Source organism: Onychomys torridus, chromosome 11, assembly GCF_903995425.1.
Source record: "Onychomys torridus chromosome 11, mOncTor1.1, whole genome shotgun sequence".
Classification (NCBI taxonomy): domain Eukaryota; kingdom Metazoa; phylum Chordata; class Mammalia; order Rodentia; family Cricetidae; genus Onychomys; species Onychomys torridus.
The window spans coordinates 42,074,529-42,079,924 of record NC_050453.1 but is presented as its reverse complement, the minus strand read 5'-3'; the positions used below and the strand labels follow the sequence as shown (position 1 = coordinate 42,079,924).

The following is a 5,396-nucleotide window of genomic DNA, read 5'->3' as shown; positions in this document are numbered from 1 at the left end:
AACATTTCAAATCAAATTTCCCCAGGTCTCCAGCACCGTGTGTAAGCATTGCCTGGCTTCAGACCCTGTTCTGGGAATAGAATCATTCAGGGGCAAGGGGACTACTGTGAACTCCAGTCAATTTAGGGGCCACGAAGGCACGCAGCTTTATTTTAGAGATTAGGGGGACCAGGGGAGTGGGCTGTAGGGTACCAGAGGAATTGATTCTGCTGAGGAGGCCTACAGATGACGAAGGAGTACTCAGTGTGGCAGTTGGTGATGCTCTCCAGGCACAATGAAAGGAGGCCTGTGCAAAGACCCATCTAGAGCTAACGGGAGAGCCAGTGGGGTGTGACTGAAAAGCAGTAACGGAACAGGGCCGACCAGGTAACGACAGCAAGCCGACTAGAGTACTTTCTGATCCTGAAGACAGAGGAATTCTAGGAGTCTCGTTCAGTTCCTTTCCTGACAGACAGTGCAGAGGGGCCTGGAGTAACGTTGTGCCTGAAGCCAGAAAGGTTCTCACTTACGGTTGGAGCAAGCAGTGAAGTAAAGATGGCTTCCAGGAGGCTTTCCACCGCAGGCTTATGAGATACTCTTCCCAACCAGGAGGGGAGGAGCTTGAGCCACGAGTGATCGCCTTGACTGACAAGGAATCAGCTCACCGTGGGGTTAAACAATAACAAAATAAAGTTACAAGGAGGCAGGCATCTGGAAAACAGAATGTAACGGGTTACACCCAAGGGCAGGCAGTCCTGGAGATGGTCAGTACGGCCATATTGCATTTTGTAGGGAAATTTTCTTCCGAGAAAACCTGTCACCCCTGAGATGTTCTCATAAATATGGCCGAGGGAGGAAACTGTAAGGAGGAAGGACTCATGGGGTCCCCTGTGACCTTCGAATGACAGCCTCTTCAGCACAGGGCATCTGAGGCAAGGAGAAAAGTCTAGTGTGCCCGCTTGAAGAGAACACTGGTAATTGTCATCATGCTGCCACAGATACACAGAAAATGGCGCCTCCGCCTGTGGCGAGGGCAGGAAAAGATGAGCGTGCTTTAGCGTTCAGGAAGGAATTTTGATGGAAGTATTAGACACCGGCTGGGATCCCGGGGCCAACAGAATGTCATTAAAATTTGGGGGGCAGGAGGCCAACTTCCTTTCTGCTCTGTGAATTCACTGAAAACTCTCTCTCCCACCCTTATGGCCATGGTCTTCCCCTCCCTTCCCTCCCCCTCCCCCTGTGTGTGTGCACGCACGCGAGTGTGTGTGTGTGTGTGTGTGTGTGTGTGTGTGTTTGCTTGCTCCCACTGTACATGGTCATAATTAAAATGGTCTTGCGTGGACTGCTCCCCCCACACCAGCTGCACTGCTCACAACCCACGCCATCCTCCCCTTGCTCTGAGAAGGGTGGAAAGAGCGAAAAATCATCTGAGGATCAATTCCCCTTACTCTTGAATAAACTACATTTTTTAGGCCCCTCCCTGGTTTCTTCAGCATGGTTTCCCTTGAAATGGGTGTGCCAGTTAAATTCCATGTCAGAGCACTTCCAAGGTCCGAAAAACATCTGCTTCCAAGCCCCCGGGGAACCGGAACAGTTCCCAGTCCAGCCAGAGGTGTCCAGATGCTGGCTTCTGGAAGAACTTGCAGCCTTGCCCCTCTGTCAAGAGCGGCCTTGAAAACAATCCACGAGAAAGTGTCCCCTCTGGAAGGAAACCCCGAGCGTGGGACAGACAGGCCAGCCAGAGTTGAGTTAGCGACCATGTGTGAGTCTGAAGGTTCCGATTGCTAGTCTAAGCTAGCCTGACACTACGAAAACTCGACAGGGAGTGTAAGATTGTCCAACCTGGCCGTACAGGGGAAAAAACAAAACAAAAAACAGCAACAAAAGCAAGTTTGAGGGAATGGGGGCATACATAAATGAAAAGTGGGAGCCAGAAGAGCAAAGTCCTGATGCCCAGAGGGATTCTGGGACAGAAGTACAGGACCAGAGGAGACGAGCAGATGCCAGGCTGTGCTTGGAGGTAGTGGTGTTGGTGCACAGGCTGTGCAGGGAAGGGGACAATAGAAACTAGTGGTAGGAGGGAGGTTTAGTGGAAGTGTTACTAACCTAGTCCTTAAAGTGACCACTTGTCCTTTGAAACCTATCCAGGGGGAGAGACTGATGGGGTTAGGCTTGTGATGAAATGGTGGGACAGCAATAGCCTGGATTTGGACTTGCGTACACCTCTGGACAGGGCCTGTGAAGCCAAAGCCCCTTCCTACAGGAAAGACGCAGGGATTGGACTCACAGAAGAGGACCCAGGAGAAACTGAGGCTTCTATTGAGTGAGGTTCTCTCACTCAATAGGACTGCAGAGGGCATCTGGAAAGGTGGGCGCCCTCAGAGGGATATCCAGCTTAGGCCTCCGGTTGCCTGTCAAAAGTCCACTCACTGCAAAGCTGAAGGCCGTCCAGGGAGTCTGTGCAGAGCCTGCATGCCTGTCTTCCTGAGTCTCTTTGGGTCCGGCCAAGAAACAAGCTGTAGGAGCCCCAGGCATGCGCCAACTGCATGAGTCAGTCTTTCCCCAAGATTTTCCCGGGGCGCCGTTCCACACATAAAAGCCCTACCTCGAACATTTTCCCATCTCACACCTGGAATTTGGGCTGCTCCCCCATCCAAGAAGGTCGGGGCTTACTTCCCTCGGCCAGCTGTGCCTGTGCACCCAAGCAAAGAGCTTTTTGTAAATGTGCTGTCACCCAACACTGAATAAACCTCAGGGGGTAGAAGTGCCTGTTAGCTGTGTCTTTCCAGATCCCCCTACACACACACACACACACACACACACACACACACACACACACACACACACAAACTGCAAACAGCAGTGCTAACACAATGTCTGACGGTTTTCTCTCGCTCTCTCTGACATATGGGAGTCTGTAGCTCCAATCCATGATATATGATATACTAATTATTCAACATATATATATATATATATATATATATACATATATGTGTGTGTGTATGTATGTATATGTGAATACACACACACACACACACCCCATAGTGTACATTCTCAGATAAGATTTTGCTGGAGGCTTGGCTGTTTGCTGTCATATAAATGAGGATCATGGATGTGGGAGAAAAAAACGCAGTCATGTAGAAGGCTGCTTCCATTTCAAATCTGGCACCTTGATTTTTCGAGAGGAGGCATGAGAGTAATTCGGAAATAATTTCAATCACCTCTTGTTTAAGGGGATCTGCCGGCACTCGTTTATATGCTTGTGTACAAGGCTGGCCTGTGTCACACCACACTGTTCTGGTAACAGATGGTGGCAAGGCACCATGATTCCTCATGAGACGCTGTGACAAAGGGTGTGGATTGAGTCGCTGCAGCACAGAGGCTGAGAGGGCCTAGGCTCTCCCAGAAGGGGAGATCCAGCATCAACATACCACCCCCACACAAAAGGGGTGGGGGAGGAGGGAGAAGAAAGGGAGGGAAGAACAGGGGTGTGGCTTGAATTAGATGCCTCAAACTGCCAATTAAAATGAAGTCCTTCCACAGGATACAGGGTCTGGGCAGAAATACTGAGGCCCACACTCAACAGTAATTGGCAAATAATGATCTAAAGAGAAGTGGCTTAGCCGGGCAGTGGTGGCATACGCCTTTAAGCCAGCGTGTGGGAGGCAGGGGCAGGAGGATCTCTCTGAGTTCGAGGCCAGCCTGCGTTACAGAGATCCAGGAAAGGCGCCAAAGCTACACAGAGAAACCCTGTCTCAAAACACAAACAAACCAAGAGAAGGAGGAGGAGGAGGAGGAGGAGGAGGAGGAGGAGGAGGAGGAGGAGGAGGAGAAGAAGAAGAAGAAGAAGAAGAAGAAGAAGAAGAAGAAGAAGAAGAAGAAGAAGAAGAAGAAGAAGAAGAAGAAGAAGAAGAAGAAGACTGGTTTGGAATTTTCTGCCTTTCAGACAAACGTGATCACTCTGATATTGTGCCCCTCTTTTCAGCACCTCTTGTCTTGGGCTTCTCCTCTGCACCATGCAGCTACCTCATAAGTCCTCACCATGTATTCTAAACACTGTCCCTGGTGAGTGTAGAACATTCTGGAAAGAGACATCAATGCTCAACAAATTCTTCAGGTATTTGTGTCTTGCCTCCCCTGAACAGAGACACCAGACAGAGCTACATAGGGATGGGACCATGAATGATGGATGCCATGCCAGTCAGAACTGTTATGACTAAAACCATTTTAGAAATCCCTGTGACTTGAAGGGCAAAAAAAATCAAGCAGGTAGAATTGTAGGCAGGAGGCAGCTGAGCCCCTAGTCACTGTTTGAGAGACTTGCCTGGCTTCCACTGCACTCACACAAATGAAAATCTCTGGTTTAGATTACTGAGGTTTCTTTGTGACTTCAGTCTAGTCTAGGTAGCCTAATAAATACTTCCGGTGGCATTTCATTTTAGACATCTCTCAAGGAAAACAGCAATGTAATTAACTTCTTAGGAATTGTAGGCATCTGTAGAGAAAGCCAATTAGTCTCAGGAAACTCCTCCATCCCAGTGAGGTCAGAGCAGCACACAGCACGGCAGCCTCCTACAGTCTTACAGTGTGTGAACTTGAAAGTGACTCAGAGAAGGTAATCCAAAGACATGATTTCAGGCACAACGCCAAGATTGGTTTCTACTTATGGGGGTGGGGGGAGGCTCATGTTCTAGAATGGTTTTGAAGAATTTGTCACGAAGTGCCAGAGGGCATGCCACACTATCAATTCCCTTTTAAAATACCCACTTGGTCCAATTTAGGAACCTGTAGGAGAGTCATTCTGGGTAACAATACGGAAACAATGAGGCTGTGTTGTGTGAAGTCAACTGAGATGGAATGCCTTCTGAGAAGGCGTTCCCATTCCATCGAGGTTTCCTTGCTGAGGGAGCATCACCAAAGGTTTCCCAAGTGTCTAGATGGTGGCAGCCCTGTGTTTAAGAAAGGCTCTCAGTGAGAGAAAGCAAGGCCTACCTTGAGTCCTCACCCCAGGTTCACACTTTGGAAAGGCAGCCCTGCTGCATGGCTCCTAAGATAAGCAGAGCACCACCTGGTGTGTCCTGAGCACACCCTCCTCCCTCCTCGAAGCTGACAACCCTTGCCGGTGGAGACAGCCCTCTGCTGCTCCTCTGTTCTGTCCAGCTGATTCACAAAGGGCCTTAGAATGAATGCTGGCAAACCAGGATCCCGGATCCCACCTAATTAACACTCCAGATACGAGCCCTTTGGGTATGGCAGCACATGCCAACCAAGTCCCAAACCAGTTTATTAGTTTAACCAAAAGGTAAACAGATGCTGGAGATGCAGAGAGACGAGCGTGCGAGCAGCTGGAAACAACATCCAGCTGTTCACCCAGAAGCAAAGTTAAAACCAGAGTAGCATTAAATAAATGAGACCAT

General features: G+C 49.3%; 1 protein-coding gene across 3 annotated transcripts in view; it reads right to left on the bottom strand.

Annotated features, from left to right (window-relative positions):
• Nucleotides 1–5,212: 5,212 nt before the first annotated feature.
• The window catches only part of Rgl1 (ral guanine nucleotide dissociation stimulator like 1), a 260,603-nt gene continuing 260,419 nt past the window's right edge, over nt 5,213–5,396 (bottom strand). For all 3 annotated transcript variants that reach the window (XM_036202127.1, XM_036202129.1, XM_036202128.1), the window contains one exon: nt 5,213–5,396. This exon is cut by the window's right edge and continues 2,199 nt beyond it. The gene's annotated coding sequence lies outside the window, so the exon portion shown is untranslated.